Here is a 17991-nt window from a genome sequence, read left to right on the forward strand (position 1 = left end):
AGTTATTCCACAACATTCTCTTGGATCTGTTCATTTCATTCTTCATTATTTCATGCAACTTTTTCCATGTTTTTCTAAAGTCAGCCTGCCCATCATTTCTTACAACACGGTAATATTCTGTCGCAATCATATACCACAATTTGTTCAGTCATTCCCCATTTGATTGGGCATCCCCTTAATTTCTAGTTCTTTGCCACCACAAAGAGGGCTGATATTAATATTTTAGAAGATATAAATTCTTTCCTTTTCCCCTGATCACCATGAGAATCAGACCTAATAGTGTTACTGCTGGGTCAAAGAGTATGCACAGTTTTATAATTCCAAATCGCCCTCCAATATGGTTGGATCAGTTCACAGTTCCACGAACAGTGAATTAGTGTCCCAATTTTTTCAAATCCCCTCCAATATTTGTCGTTTTCCCTTTTTATCATTTTAGTCAATCTGATAGGTATGAGATGGATCCCAAAGTTGTTTTAATTTGCATTTCTCTAATCAATAATGATTTAGAACATTTTTTCATATGACAATATATAGCTTTCATTTCTTCATCCAAAAACTGCCTGTCCATATTCTTTGATCATTTATCAGTTAGAGAATGACTCATTTTCTTATAAATTTGACAGAGTGAGATATGAGACCTTTATCCAAGAGTCCTTCGGTATTTAAAAAAAAAAAACAAAACACAACAAAACCTCTTTGACCAGGAGTTATTCTTTAACCTGTTTGGACATGTTTCTACATATTTAAAATGATAGGGTTGCATTAGCTGACTTGAGGTCCCTTGTACTAGCTCTATACCTAGGATCCTTCTCCCCCCTCATCCGCCCCCACACCTTGAAACTTATTCTCTCACAAGCAGTTCCCTCATACCCATATAAACAATTGAGCTTTCAAAGGTACCAAGACCCTGCAAGACCTTATTTTATTGGCAGAAAAAAAGACCTTAACTACCTTCAAATGCCAAACCCCATCCTTCCTGAGAGATCTTAGACACCAATGAAACTTGCTTACTTTCTGTTTCTCTGCAGGTATTTTGTATAAAACCTCAAGTTTCACATGATTGCATATTTTAGGTTAGAATGTTTCTTTTAAGTCTTGTTAAGCGTGTCTGTAATTTGCTTCCTGTTGCAGGGTGGTGGTGAGGGTTAGGGAAGTTCCAGCCAGTACATTAGTGACAGACTATTTACAAATTCTAAAGCAGGCCAAGCAACAAGCAATATCTTGATGCTAGATTTCAAGTCTTCCAGCATTCATCTACCCCTAAACTGAAGAAATGGAGTTCAGAACAAACAAACAAACAAACAAACAAACAAACATAAAGAAACTCAAGCAAACCAACCAAAATGTTTCAAAGGATTATTTAGCAGCTTCTAAAGTAGCTATTCCCTGATTTAACATATCTCACTACCAAGAATAGGGGAAGACTGAAATTTAGAGGACAGTTAAATTTCTTCTTCTTCATCATCATCATCTTCAAATAACATTTATATAGTGCCAACTATACATCAGGCACTGTGTTAAGGACTTTACAAATATTATCTTATTTGATTCTAACAAAACTCAAAGTAGGGGCTATTACTATTATTATCCTTACTATACAGATGAGGAAACTGAGGTGAAGTGTCTTGAGCCCAGGATCACACAGCTAGGAAGTCTCTAAGGTTGGATTTTTAAAGCAGATCTGCCTGACTCCTAGGGCTCTATCCATTAATTCTTCACACTATAGATAAGATTCAGGACAATGTTATTCTCACCATTCCACCCCAAGTGACATCCTTTAGGACAGGGGTTCTTAATGTTTTTGTTTGTGCTATGGATACTTTAGTAGTCTAGTGAAGCCTTCGGACCATCTTCTTTGAATGTTTTAAAATGCATAAAATAAAACATAGGAATATGAAGGAAACAAACTATAATGAAATGTTTTCCAAAAACAACTACTTTAAGTTCACTATCCCTAGCCTAAGAAATCCTGCTCTGGGACATTGGGAAGTAGGGGACAATATTGCACAATAGAAAGTCCTGGATCTTCTGAGAACACTTCAGCTCTCTGGGCCTTAGTTTCCTCATTTATAAACATGACAGGGTTAGACTAAATCTCCAAGGTTCTTTTTTCTCTTTCTCTATGGTCTCAACTTTTAATCACCCCTTCCAGCCTTAAATCTACAATTTCCTTCACTACCCCCCAATCTCTCTCCCTCTGATTTCTTATTTTTGGACAGAAGCTAAAAAATGAAGAAAAATGAACAGAAAAGTAAATGGAAAAGAGGCCACTGGAACTCTGAAATTAAAAGAAAGTATCTCTGAATTGTGGCTGTAAGTCAACGGGATAGTGCAACTTCACAAAACTTGATATATAGGCAATTTTCCAGACATTTGTCTAAAATGACAGATAAAGTATACTTATATGATCACAAATCATTTTTTAATAAATCAGTTAAAAACTGATTAAAATCTTTTGCTCATCTATCAATCTGGGGGGAAATAAAGTAGTTTGGGATTTTTTTTACTTTCCTCCTTTCTTTAGCTTTGTAGAAAAAAAAATCCCCTCTCAGTTTCTCCTGCAAAAATAACCTCAAGTATTTACTTCCTTCCATATCATATATACACTTTTACCACAGAACTTAGTCTAATATGTCAAGAGGAGATGCAAGAAAAAGCCCAAATGTCAGCCATCTGTAGACCAGAACTGACAGGCTTGGGAGGGGAGATGAAAACCTCTCATTTTGGATAACTAAAAATGGGTCCTTGTATATACTAGAGAGCCGGCTCCATACCACCCAATCAGGAATTCTATAAATATGTAGCCCAGTCACATAAACAGTTTCTTTTCCATTTCTAGATTGAAGTTTATCTTAACAGAGCTGAATCAATTTAGCTTGAGAGAGAAGAGAAGGGGGAGAAACAAAAGAGACTGGTTTAAAAGCAACTCCAGAGACAGAGGCCTGAACTTTCAAATAGTCTGGAACGGGGCCATGTGGTGGTTCGCTTGAGCGTAAGCAACAGGGTAACAACACTTTCCCTTTCTATTCCCCCAAAAGGATAAACAAGGAGCTTTCTCCAATGTTAGGCCTTTCTGGTGGTTTACAGTTGGGTCAATTACAATGGATATTAACAAGGTAAAATAGACACAGGCTTTACTGTTGGGTCAGTTACAATGGATATTAACAAGATCAAATAGACCAAGTTCGACTGCATTATTGGGTCAGTTACAGTAGATAATAACAAGGTAAAATGGACCAAATTAGGGCTGATCTAAGGTAAAAAAGATCAAGTTAGACTGAAGTGTTGAGTCAATTACAATGGATACTAAGGTAAAATAGATCAAGTTAGGCTGAATTGTTAGATCTTCCTGGCATTTTCCAGTTGTGTCAATTCAATAGATATTAATAAGGTAAAATAGACTAAGGTAGGCTAAAGGGCAATCCCTCCCTGCTCCACTCAGTAGTTAATCCAAATGCAAGGAAAGTGGGTCATGAAGATGGGTTATTGGGGGAGAGAAAGGGAATGTTATTTATAGGCAGGGTTTGGCTGCAGTGTTTAAAAACTGGCACTCAAAAATATCATGCAAGATACATTTATAAATTTAACCGAATTAACATTTTCTTTGTCACTTTCTTAAGTCTAGACAATCCGCAAAGCAATAAACCAAGCCCTGATTGGTAGCATTTGCTGATCTGCTTACACTGAAAATTTAGCAGCGAGCTCTGAGCAGGTTCCAGCATGCCACTGGATAGCCACCTCTAGGCTCTGATGATTGCAAAACAGAAAAGTAACTCACAGAAAGACTCTCTAGTTTATGGTAGATGCATTACTTGAATTTATTACCTCTTTAGTTTTAGAGGGATGGTCCTTACAAATACATACACACACATATGCACATCTTAAAAAGAAACACAATGGTTCTTTTTACCCCTTCCCCATCCCCATGCTTTATAAGAGTTGCTTGTTGTTCTCTTGTGCTTTACTGGTTTTTTTTTTTTCTTAATAGCAGCCAATCAGTTTGCCTTCCCAGTTGCTTAATTACCTCCTTTTCAGCTTTGCCCTTGATCTGACACTTCTCTGATCTCTAAGGAGCTAATGAATATGCTGGTCTACTCCAGTTCACTGGAGTTACCATGATGGCATGCATGTGCCATCCTAGCTTGGCATTCTGTGCCCGATTCTGGAAGGAAAAATCAGCTTGAGAGTAGAGTGGATGACTTTTGGGGGTGCCTTTTGGTTTTTCATAGAGTAATAATACTGTGCTTACTTTAAGGCAATGGTTCGTAGATTAGTTTAGGCTCCAGCTTACTCAGCTGAAGTAAATGCCTTGCCCAACAGATGAATCTCTAAGATGCTCACCAGATGGGCTAACGAGGGGGGAAAAAGGGAATTTTCATCCCCCTTGCAAAGCCTGTTAGATCTGGCCTACAGATGGTTGATATTTTAGGATTTTTTTGAATCTGTTCTTCCTATTTCTGTTTATTAGCTCAAAAGACAACCTGCCCAAGATGACTATGGACAATGGGATTGCTTTAGGAGAGTATTCAGTAAAGGACACGATAAAAAAATTCCATTGATGAGGAGAGGGGGTAAGAAATGACCATCATATTACCAAATTCATGAGAGATCAACCTTTTGGACCATCCAGAATGCCCTGGTCAAAGAAAAGGATTCTGAGAATTCTATTTTGAGAATAACTCTTTTAAAGTGACACTTTCTGACCATTCTCAAAACATGTCAACATGATTGTATACATCTTTCTTCCTCCTTCTAGCTCCTCTTTATATATTGTCTTCCTCAGTAGACTATAAGATTCTTGAGTATAGAAACCAACATACTTTTTTGTATTTGTAACCCCAGCTCTTAGCACATCACCTGTCAAATAGAAGGCACTTAATAAATACTTTACTATCTATTCATGCACAAATAAAGGTTGCTGCCCATATTTAAGAACATTTTTTTATCTTTTATTTTAATATTATTTTATTTATGTTATTCTAACTTGAAGCTGCCCCCTCCCCCAAAGCCTTCTTTTTTAAATAAAAAAAAACTACTGAACAAAATCTATTTTCGCTCATACCTTCCCCACTGGAAAAAAAGAAAGAAAAATGAGACTTTTATAAGAAATATGCATAATAAAACAAAACCAACCTATGCACTGGCCATATCCAAAATTTTACATATGTATATATCTATGTTTATTTGTACTTATAAATATACATTATATATTTATTTATATATTTAATATATGTATTAATATATTATTAACATAATAGTTCTCTAATATATACTTATTATGATGATATCAATATAACATAATATATATATTATATACATTTGGTATATTGTATATATAATATATATATTAAAATTTTCATTCTGAATGCTGAATCTATCACCTTCCTGTCAGGAAATAGATTGCTTACTTTATGATTGATCTTCTGGAGTCATGGTTGCTCATTCCATTGGTCAGAATTCTTAAGTCTTTCATAATTTGAAAACCTTCTTTTGTAACAAAGCAGTTAAATTAAGCAAAATAAATGCACACATTGAACAGATCTGGTAGTATTTGCCTCATCTCTCATTCATATTTCACCACATTCCTACTAAAAGGAGGGGAGGTATGTTTTATGATCAGTATCCTCATCCTCTATTTTTAAATTAAACTTTATATATTTATTTTTATAAACTATTTAATACCTATCATTTGCCTGTCCACACATGCAAGACTTGGCATCAGAGAAAAGGGATTCAAATTCCAGGGCTGCTACTTAATGCCTTTGAGACCTTGGGTAAGTAACACCATCTCTGGCCCTTAGTTTCTTTTTTATAAAAGAGGGGGTTTGGAGTAGGTGTCCTCTGAGGTGTCTGACAGCTCTAAATCTGTGGTTCTATGTTATTTTGTGATAGTAGGTCCTCAAAGTTCTCTTCCAGATCTAAACTGATGAACCAAAGAATGAAGCAATGTAAAAAGGATGGGAAAAAAAACCCTCTATTTTTATCCATAATGTAAATCCAAGCAACAGTCATTTCATGTTGAATGGACCATCACTTGAGTAAGCTGTACATTTTTTTTCATAGAAATACATAGACTATATCATAGGATCATGGCATTATATCATGGGATCATAACTCATCTTGTTTCATTTTATAAAATGAGGAAACTGAAATCCAGAGAGCTTAAAAGACTTTTGCAAACAGAAAACTGAGGCCCAGGGAAGTAAATGATTTGCACAGGATTATGGAAGCAGCGAGTAGCCCTCTTTGAAATTTTGCTTCCAAATCAATTGGTTTCTACATTGCAAAATTAGAAACACTAACACAGAAATGCTATATCACAACACTAGTTTTAGATTTTCAAAATTTCCCCCAATCTTCACTTATCAGGTCTATTAATTTTCCAATTTTATTTCAGAGCAAGACTGTGTCTATATTAGTCCCATTTTTTTCAACGATGTAAATGACGTACAAGGTCTTGATGCTAGTGGTCTGGAGCAAAGCTTAACAAGAAAACCGCATATTATTAGTACTAAAAGCTTCCTTCAGAGACAGGAAGCTTTGCACTTGAGATACGTATTACAAAAGGCATTGAGAGCAAGGTAGAGGGAAATGTTGAGACATAGTCTCGTGGTGGGGGAGGAGAGATAGAGGAGAGGGAGATAACCTAGGAAACTGGTTCCCAACCGTGAATTAGTGTCCCAAATTTTCCATATTCCCTCCAACATTTATCCATTTCACCATTGTAGCCTGAGAGCTATAAGATGATATCTCAAGGATATTTTAATTAGGATTTTTGTAATAAAAATTTTGAGCATTTTTTCATATCATTGTATATAAAAGTTTTGATTTCTTCAGCAGAAGCTGCCTGTTCCTAGCCTTTGACCATTACAGTTGGAGAATGACTCATATTCTTTTGGATCTGACCAAGTTCTTTATATATGAATAGTGGTGAGGATACAGAGTATAGGTGGGGGGTTATTCTAGTTCTATTTCTTTATTATTTATTAATCTTATTTGAACTTAGCTTTATGTGGCTAGAAAGTCTCTATTCCCAAAATATAGGTTATGATGATCTCAGAAACCCTTCAGGGAAGCTGAAGTTCTTATTTTGGATCCACCTCCAACAGTTTGTACGTTGGGTTCCCCAATAGTGTGCTTTGGCATTGTCAAAATTTTATTGAGTGTTTCTGCTTATTGGGTGATAGACAACTCAAGCATCTTCGCCTGAAAACTACCATTTTCTAGAAATTGCCTATGTGCTGGTCACCCAGCTTCTTATTCTTAAATCTACATAATGTAAACCTCACAGAAACTGGAAGAGGGAGCTGCACTTTTTTCCTGTTCTTTCCTCTGCTGAATCGACAACTTTTTTTTCTAAAACCTTCTTAGGTTTTAGGGTTTGCTCTTGACGGACAAGAGTTAGTCTGTTAGTCAATTGACATTTAATAAGCACTTTCTATGTTCCAGGATATGTGCACAAATGTGGTAGGTAGATAGTACAGTTCATATGATTCCCATTTTTCTTGGGCTCATGAAAACTAAGTGACTTGCCCAATCAGTCACCAAGTATTTATGAAGTACCTACTACATGCCAGGCACTGTGATAAGGGCTGGGGATAAAAAAAAGGGGGGAAAAGACAATCCTTATTGTCAAGGAGCTCAAAGTCTAATGGGGGATACAACATGACAACAACTGTGCATTTATGAATAAGATACTGAAAGAATAAATTTAAGATAATCGTCAGAAGGAAGGCACTAGCATTAAGAATATGGGGAAAAGCTTCGTGTAGAAAGGATTTATAAAAGTTATTTTATAACAAAGTTATTTATACAATCTGAGAACTGAAGGAAACCAGGAAAGTTAGGAGAAGGAGATGAAGAGGGGAGAGAGTTCCAGGCATGAGGAGGACAGCCTGTGAAAATGCCTGGAATATAGAGATGGAGTGTCTTGTGAGAGGAAAATTACTATTCACTGAGTCACTCTGCAGGTGTTTTCAACACTCTCTAAATTTGATGCCCCTCTCAGGTTAGTCCCTTGGGAAAAAAGTCCTTGTGGCCTCCCCATCTTCTTTTGTTTTGTTCTTTTTCACATGCCATGTGTATATAAGATCATAACTCTAGGGTTGGAATCGACCTCAGGGACCATCTAATTCAATCCCCTCATTTTAAAGATGAAGAAACCAAGTCCAAGGTCTTGGCAGCTCTGTTGGAAGGAGCCTGAGAACCCTTCATTTTAAATGAGGAAACTCCCAAGTGTCTTGAGAAGTAAAGGAGAGGAGATAAAGTAACTTGTCCAAGAGGTCTCTAAGAATGTGAGATTCAATCCCACACTAGAAACTAGTCGAGAGCAGGATCTGTTTCATTTTTGTCTCTGCATCCACAATAACTAGCACTTAATCAATGATTGCTGATTCAATGATTATTGGCCATTGCCTCTTATCTCAAAGTATTTCATTTAAGGCCTTAAGTCTCTCCCTGGGCTAGGTTAAACTTGCCCTGACAAAGGTCTGTTGTTTTGCCTATCACTGGTTCTAGGTAAAAACCCTAGTCCCTGAGGAAACTGGGACAGAGACCTATGCCTGGTTTGGCTGGTGGAACCAGTCTCCTTATTTTATGTACTCCATATGTGCCTCTCTCTTTTGTCCTGCTTGAAATAAAGTGCTAGTAGAATCTTTCTTCAAGGACCCAGCAGAAAAACAAGTCTGATGCTATGGGGGAAGGCTAAGTCTGTGAAGTTATGTTTCATGATAATGATGAAATGCAGATTTCCCATTAACAGGCAAAATCCTTCATTTCCAAAGTTTCAATAGGACAGTTTTCAGACAAAATTACATCCAGTTAAATATAGGTTGCTGAAAAATTCCAACTCTAAGAATACTTTTTGGCTTCTAGCCCAGAGCATTTTAATTTGATGGTGAATTTGGATAATTTTAAACTCATGCTAAGCTCTTGTGTTTCCATATTTTGTTTTTAGAGACAAAAACATGTTTATAGCTCTGTTGACCTCATTAATGAAATTTTTCCTTCTTTAAATCATTTTATTTGGGAGTTTTTGCTGCATAATAATAATAATTTTAAAAAATAGAACTGGTATTTGGAAGAGCTGAATTTTCATCTTGGATTTACCCAAATAGCTGTGTGACCTTGGGCAAGTCATCTGACTTCCCAGGTCTTCAATTTACTTAGTAGTACAGTGACATTGTTGGACAAGATGGTGTCTAAGGTCCTTTCAGTTCCAGCTTTCAGTGAGTCTATGAATTTGTAAAGAACTGTAATAAAACCTGACTAGTCTACCTCACAAGGTTGTAGGGAAGCTGAAATGAGATAATTATTCAATGAAAAAGCATTTATTAAGTGTGGACTACGTGTCAGGTAGTATACGAGGTACAAGGGATAGAAAGACTAAATTAATAGGAAAGCACGTTGAGAACCATACAGAGTGTCAAACATGCATGGTCCCAGCCTGGCAGGAGCATAGGACCCACAATACCTTTCCCTGACCCAGATTAAAATATAGTTTCTATCTGATTTTACTGTGTTGATATATATTTTAAAAAGAATTATATAAATATGTGGTTTCCCAAGTCATATATACACATATTATATTTATAATCATGATAATTAAAAATATTATATTAGAGTCCTATTATATTAGTAATATAATATATTAATACATATATTACATATATAAATAAATATAATATAATACATAATTTATGTACCATTTTGTCATCCCCCATTTCTTTCGAGTTTGATACTACTTGAGATTCCCATGCAAATGTAAGCACTGTCAGCATCATGGGGCTAGCCTCACAGGTTTAGGTCTACATGGGATCTCAGAAGTCATCTAGTTCAATCTTTTCCTTTAAAAATTGAAAAAAAAATTTCAGTGAACAAAAATGCACAGTCTCTCCCATCCAGTCCCCACTGCCACAAAGAAAGACAAAACTCAAGTAATAAATATAATTAAAACACATTGATTGGTCATGTCCATTCTGAACCCTGGGTCCATTATCTCTTTCTGTCAGGAGATGGGAAGCATGCTTAATCATGATGCCTCTGGAAGTTTGGTTGATCATTTCATTGACAGAGTTCTCAAGTTTTTCAGAGTTGTTTGTCTACAATGTTGTGGTGATGGATGGATGGGTGGATGGATGGAGGGAAGGAAGGAAGGAAGGAAGGAAGGAAGGAAAGAAGGAAGGAAAGGAGGAAGGAAAGAAGGAAGGAAAGGAGGAAGGAAAGGAGGGAAGGAGACTCCTAGCTATCCTAACATATGTATAGTGCTTTGCAAACCTTAGGGCTCTATATAAATGCTATTATTATTATTGTCATCATTAATATTAAATCACATGGTTACACAATTTTGCTTTCTCATGAATCAATGGTGTTTTCCTTCCTCTTATTTTCAATACCATCCCTTTCTTTTCTTTCAAACCATTTGGAAAAAATAGCCTTCAAAGCTCAGCCCAGGTCCTACCTCCTACAAGAAGCCTTTGATATTAATATTCTCTCTCTCTCTCTCTCTCTCTCTCTCTCTCTCTCTCTCTCTCTCTCTCTCTCTCTCCTTTTCCCCTTCTTTCTCCCTCCCTCCTTCCCCCCTTCTCTCTCTATCTCTTTCTCTCATTTTTTTCTCATGGGACCTCAGTTTCCTCAACTGTAAAATGAAAGGGAATTGAACTAGATGGCCCCTTCAAATTCTAAATGGTGGAGTCTATCATCTATAAAATGGGTCTATCTGTAGCTCGTACATGTCAAAGTGGGACTTGAACACAGCTCTTCATGGTTTTGAGGCCAGCTTTCTATCCATGACCTGAAAGTGCAGCAGACCTTAAAGGGACATATAGATGCTATTAACCCTGAGAGGCAATGCAGCATGGTGGATAACAGGCTAGTCCTCTAGTGAAGAAGACTTAGATTCAAGTCTTGCCTTGGAAATCTATTGCCTGGGTTTCCCTGGGTAAGTCACTGCACTTGTCTAGGCCTCAATCTCTTCATTTATAAAATGAGGGGATTAGATCCGCTGACCTCTGAGGTTCCTTCTATATGTGCAAATTATAGACAAGTCATTGATCTGCCTGGGTAAAAGATGATTCAGGTATGACTGACACTATGGGAGGGACTTTTCATACTGGGAGTCTCTCTCCCCACTCCTCAATGAAATCACAGATCTGAACAAAAAACAAATTATTGCTTCCGTTATTGGATCAGTTTATCTTAAAAAACAATAAGCCTTTTGGCTTCATACCAATGCACATAGAGGAATCTTTGGTTTCAGAAAGGGTGAAGACAGAATCTCCCCACTCCTTTCAGGTTTCTAGCAGCAGCTGCACCAGCTTCGTCCTAGTTGTCCTTGTGGTAAATAAATCAGCAGGGGTGCGTAATCCTGCTTTGTAACCTCCCACAAATCTCAAGGATGTGCAGAACTCATCAGCACGGGGTATGTGAGCTGATTATTTGAAAGAGAGGCCTGTTCACTTGCTCACTCTCTGGTAATTCAGTCCAGATGAAAGACCCGCCTTGAACATGGATAGGCTGCTACTACCTGTGGGTCACCTTCAGCCAAGCTGTGTGCTCATGAAATTCCTGCATTCGCAGCATCTGGAATCCTGAAGAACCACGAAAAAGGGGCTTGGCTACCTGAAACCCTAACCTGATCTATTACATTATTGTACTTGGTGCCTGCCCCCCACCCCCCCTTAAAAAATCCCACCTAAAAACATAAAGGAATGTAATGGAATACAGGCAGGATAGTGAATACCAGAGACATTGAAACGAAAGCTTACTTGCGGCTTCTCATACAAAATATCCCATCTCCTGCCTCCGTGCTTTTCCAAATGTTGTCCCTCAAGCCTTTAAATACTCTTCTAATTCACCTTGTTTCTTGGAATCATAAGCTCCATTCAAAGTTCAGAAAAATCCCATCTGGTTCCCTCAGCTGGAATCACTTTCATCACCTCCTCTCTAGGAATTTAGGGATATTTTGCATTCAACTATTTGGGGACATGTTTCTCTCCTGCAGAAGATAAGCTTCTTGAGGTAAAGGGTTGTTAACTCATAGAACAATACTTGTCATATAGTAGATATTTCATAAATGCTTGTTGGACTGAATTTTTGTTAGGAGGGAGGAAAGAAAGTTGGAAGGAAGACAAGGAAAGAAAAGAGAAAGGAAGAAAGAGAAGAAGGAAAGGAAAGTAGGGAGGAAGGAAGGAGAGCAGGGAGGGAGGGAATGGAGAGGAAGGAAAGGGAGGGAGAGAGGAAGGAAAGGAGAGAAGGAAAGGGGAAGAAGGAAGGAAAGGAAAGAGAGAGAAGGGAGAGAGAGAAGAAGAAAGGAAAGAAGGGAGGGAGGGGAAACCAGAGAAAGATGAAGGGAGGGAAAAGGGAAAGAGAGAAGGTGGAAGGGAGGAAGGAAGGAAAGGAGGGAAGGGGTGAGAGAGAGAAGGGGAGAAGCATTTTCTTTGCTTGTTTGCTATTTTTTCATTCACTTAGTTCTTCCTCATAAAAGACTCAGAGAGTGAGGTAATATTTTTGCCCCTTGTTTTGTATGTGTATTTGATTTTTTTTATTGTTGACAGTTATTCAAGTTTACATATGATTTATATCTATACCTATCTATGTATACGTGTCTGCGTGTGCGTGTGTGTGCGTGTGCCTGTGTGTGTGTGTGTGTGTGTGTGTGTGTGTGCAGCGCCACAAAGTCCTTTCTCAATTTGGAAATACTTCAGATGTTTGGTGATGGGGGTGAGGGTGAGGACTGGGAGGGAGGTCCTAGTTGGTAGGAGGCACCCACACCATTTAGCCCTGAAGATTAAGTTGATAATAAATAGCTAAGGCACCATAGTCACCCTGACCCTGCTGCAGAAGATTGTCTTCCTCGGTCAGGTCTGAGCATGTCTCAGGGAGCCCGGTATCAGTTTTCCACTCAGAGATTAGACTGGTAGGAGTCAGCATGTCTGGTTACCTGGGACAAGAGCCATCCTTGACCCCCACCGTTTCATGGGCTCATTGCTGCTGAAACTACTCTCTGAGAGTTCCCAGAATCAGGTTAGCAGGAGGAAGGGAAACCTTGAGCTTCTTAATTCTCCCCAAACAGCAGATGTTTGTACAGTAATAGGAAAATATCACCTATTTTATCCAGTGGGATTGGACATGTCTCTGGCAGGCATAATACCCTGTCAGATTGGTACACTAGACTCTTTCCAACTGTCCTAAAAGAGAAAACACAATGTCAGTTGGATTTTTTTTTGGGGGGGGGAAGGATGGTCTCACCCTATAACTTAAAGTTTTAGAAATCTGCCTGGGACACTGACAGGTTAGGTGAGATCTGGACTACAATGTACATTAAGATCTGGAAAACCTGGCTTCAATCTTACTTCAGATATTCAATAGCTGTGTCATCCTGGGCAAGTTATTTGACTTCTCTGGGACTCAGTTTCCTCATCTGCCAATTTCAGTTGGACTCAATGACCCCCTCTGACTCTAAATCTATAATCCTTTAATGTCAGACCCAGATTGCAACCTTTTCTAGGGCATCATGTCATCACATGGGTATAATTAGGCAACGTGGTATCATTGTTAAAGAGCTGGATCTGGGGTTAGAAAGGCATGAGTTTTTATATCCTAGCTTCATGACCTTGGTTAAGTCAGTTTCCTCATCTATAAAATGGGTATAACTGTAGGATCTACCTAACAGGGGTGTTGTAAGTTTCAAAGGAGATTATTAACTCATAGATTTTGAGTCTGTCTAATCCAATCCTCTCATTTTATGGTCAAGGAAACTGAGGCAAAGAGAGCTTAAGTAACTCCCCCACACGAATCAGAAATGCCAGAACTAGACTTCAAGTCCTTTGATGTCAAATCCAGAATTTTTTTCACCATAACATGATGTATATAAAATGCTTCGCAACCTTTACTATAAAAATTTCATTACAGTTGTTGTTATTTTTATTACAGTTAGTTACTATTGTTTGTGGTTGCAGCTATTTTTTGCTAGTAACAGAAAATGAACCTCCTTTCTGACTACAAGACTGGTCTTTCTATCTACCACATCTTGTTGCCTCTCCTCAACTGGAATAACTTGGCTTAATTAAGAGGATGAATAAATAGCTTGTTGTCTGTGGCTTCCTTCCATGTTGGGGGATAATAACCTCTTTCCATCCAATCGTTCTGTTGAATAGGAAGCCACAGAGCCTACCAAGAGGGAAATGATCCCTGAGGAGTCAGTTCAGTCTCCTTCAGTGGTGTTGGTTTGTTGGAGTAATCTGACCTTTCCCTCAATGGCCCACGTGCAAGAATATTTACCAAGACCAATGTTACCAGGATGATATATGCTCTAAGCAAATAATGAAGAAATCAATGTAAATAGATAGAACCAACTCCCATAGTCCAGGAAAAATAGACTTTCTCCCATTCCACTCCCCCTACCCCCAATACACCCAAGGCAGGCTGACACACCAAGTATGTTCTAAATTTATAGCCAAATTACGGGCAGCTGGTGCATACAACCAGTGAAGTAAATTGTTTTCCATAAGTCATGTTTGTAATTTGCACTGTAAAAGTAAATGCTAAAACTGTAATTTTTAATGATAAATAGCAGCGGAAAACATTCAATTTAGAGACAACATCCACAGCCACAGCACAAGCCAGATCCTAACCCCCCAAACCAAGATGTGCTTGTGATCTAAATTTGGCTATATCTTGCAGAACTCACTTTCCTTTGCTTCCTCCAAATGAATGTAATGTGGTGATATTTAGGATAATTAAAACCTATTTGCAGAGGAGAGATTCTAGAGATGCTTACAAATTGGTAGAGTATCAAGATGTTGTTTTTTTGTTTTGTTTTGTTTTTAATTGAATAGGCTCTAAATTTGAGCAAGAATTCCATTGACCATGTGTCCACTTAAAGATTATTTAGAAACAGCCAAGACCCTACCACCCACACGCAACTCTGTATTAACAGCACAATTCAAAGCTTCAAAGGCCAGCCTTCAGACTGCAAATTGCCTGGAATAGTTTGGTCTCAGAGACAATGGGCAGCTTGATATTCCCTTGAACATGAGGTCTCCGCTTTCATTCTGCCATGACTTGAGGCTCTCCCCACATCAGGAGAGACTCCTTTGTCAAAGTGCATGGTGCTTCCAAATGGCAACCCCAGTGATGACAATTATCCCCCCACCCCTAATTTGTCTCTTCTTTTGGCTGGAAGTTTTCTTTCTTCTTCCCCATCCCTTCTTGGAAAAGCTGTTTCCTTTATGAAATTCTTTCATTTCTCCCTGTTATGACTATTTTAAATAGAAATGATCTTTTTCATTTGTTTCCCTCAACAAATCTAAAAAGTAAAATATTTTCCCACAAGTTGGTTTATGGGGAGGGCAATTTTGCTGTAAATACAGTGATAAAGAAGATTTCCCCTTTCCCTCCCAATTTTTAGTCTTTCTCAATAATTTTTTCCAAGGTCTATTCTGATGGTCAGGATAACAAGCCAAGTCACAGCTACCTAAACAGATGGTTGTGATTCACAGCATCTTTTGATTTCATGCCACTGACCTCATCAATTTAGCCACTTAGAGATGGACGGATGGTGGGATCCACCAGTTATAGATATGCTCAAAGACTCAAATGGAAATTCAAATTGGTTTAGAGATTCAGAATTATTTTGATATTGGATATTTTCACAGGAACCATGCTAAAAAAGCCTGCTATAGAGATGTTTTGACCTTTGAAATATTGCATCATATCAATTCACATTATTTTACATGTCCTTGTTTGTTTGTGTTCTTTTTTTTTAAAAACTGCCAGATGAGAATGTTGGATCCAATTGACCTCTACTCTAGAGTCTGTTTCAGCAAGAAAACAATCATTAAAGTCTTCATATACCTTCCCAGGGTGGGCAACTGAGCTTGGCCAACCTTGAACAGTTTATCACTGCCTTCTTTGTTTATTGTTGTTTCCCCTTCTGCATCCTAAGGAGGCCAATATATATCTTCAACCTTTGGGACACCTTTTATACAAGAGTTTATTTTAGAACTTATTTTTTTTTGAGGTGGAGAACATGGGGCCAATTTTAGTAAACTCTTTTCAAAATGTTCTTTAGCCTGTTTATGAGCAATCCCCACAAAAACAGGGCCCCTACGTGAGAGACAACAAAGCAAATGTACATCAGCTCCCACCCCTCCTAACACTTTCTCACATGTAATCTTGTTTTTTCTTCTTTGAGACACAAGCTGTTTCACAGGATGGCAAGCATCCAGATGAAACTGCAAAATTCAGTCGATTATCCAAACCCTGTGTGTCTGAATATATTAACATTCAAATCGAAATAAAAATCTTGAGGAAATGTGCAGACTTTTGTATGGCCCACTTTCTGGGTGAATGGAAAAATGATCTAGACTCTCTTGATATTCCATAGAGAGGTCACTTAAAACCACGCTCCAAACCAAGGAAAAAAACAAGTTTTGTTACATTTCATCTTGAAAAAGAGAGCTCAAGAATATAATAAAAATATAACATAGGAAAAAAAATAGGTAGCAATGGGAAAACACACACACATGAATGCACACAAACACACATGCAAAACTCAACAACCCAGTGTTCTCTTTTTCTAGTTTCTTTGGATCATGCCTTTCTTGAAAGTGGCCTGCACTCCCCTAGGGAGATCATCCAACCCATAGCTTGAAAAATGCAGTTTTTTTAACTGAGCTGTGGGAATGAATCGAGACTATTGCCAGGATGTTTCTATGCCCAGAGTTTCTGGTTAGCGAAATAAAATCAGTAAAATAAAGTAGGGATATTTATTCAAAAAAATCATCGTATTAAGCATCATTCTTAAGAATCTCCAGTCTTTGGTGGTGGTGGTGGTTTTCAGGGGTTGGAGGGAGTAGGAAGAAGGAGGTGCTGCTACCATGACTGACAGCTGGGCAATTTGGTTGGAGGCAACGGTTCTGTCAGATGGTGTTGAAAAAGACCTTAGCATTTTAGACACATACACATCCATAATACATGAACATTTGTGCAGAAGTAGAAGAAATAATGGACGATACAGACTTGGATTTTAAGTCAAGAAATTGAGTTCAGATTCTACCTCTGAAATGTGTTAGTTATTTAATCCTGGGCAATCCTGATGTGCCTTAGTCTTATCAACTGAGTCATAGATAGGCTATACCTGTATCAATGAAAAGAGTTCCCACAGCAGGAGTTTCCCACACTGATGAAATCAAAGATCTTTCATGTATTTTGGCACATATGTAGATATAGTGTGACCACTGAGAAAGAAAAAGATTTGATGTACAATTGAAACAATTCAATTTAGACTTAAATTATTAGGAATAACAAATGAGCAGTAGAAAGGACATTGGCAGATTATAATTTTATACAGAAAATAAATGGATGTAAATTGATTTCTGTAACAAGGAGAAGCAAAGAAACTAAGAAAGTCCTTCAACAGCAAAATCAGCAACTATTTAACTTACTTGCCAAGTGGATAGAAATAGCCACCAAAGCCAGCATCAGTTTAGATTATAAACTCATTTACGAAATCTTAAAAAGGACGATAGCAGAAAATTATGAGCAGTATCATCTCACAAAGCAGAATGAAAAAGAGGGTAAAACTAGTTAAAGAAAGGCTTAGCAGGAACTTGAACTTAATCATTTCAAGACCATTTACGGATGAAAATGGAAGGAAAATAAACAGAAAATAAAATGTAAAAGCTCTGCAAAGATTTTCATAAACTATTGCCACACTCAAAGACAATAAAGCCCTATGCTTTAACTCTAATCTTGCCCAAAAGGGCTAAAAAATGTTTCTGTATTGTGTTTATAGACAATAGATATGGCACTAAAGAGAAAGACATTAAGACCAGCTAGATTAGATTGTGCATATAGAGGGGAATGTTGTAGAGGAGACAGCGTGGTTATGAGGGCACTAATGGAAAAATTCATAAGGTATTTGAAGAAGGAGATGCTAACAATGTTGAAAAAGATTGGACATGAAAAAAAAAGGCCATCAAGAAAACG

The 17991-nt window shown here is 37.7% G+C and overlaps 1 long non-coding RNA gene across 1 annotated transcript in view; it reads right to left on the reverse strand.

The window, feature by feature from the left end:
* The window catches only part of LOC140534484 (uncharacterized), a 394676-nt gene that overhangs the window by 669 nt on the left and 376016 nt on the right, over window positions 1-17991 (reverse strand). The window lies entirely within an intron of this gene.

The sequence above is a fragment of the Notamacropus eugenii genome, chromosome 3 (genome assembly GCF_028372415.1).
Source record: "Notamacropus eugenii isolate mMacEug1 chromosome 3, mMacEug1.pri_v2, whole genome shotgun sequence".
Classification (NCBI taxonomy): Eukaryota; Metazoa; Chordata; class Mammalia; order Diprotodontia; family Macropodidae; genus Notamacropus; species Notamacropus eugenii.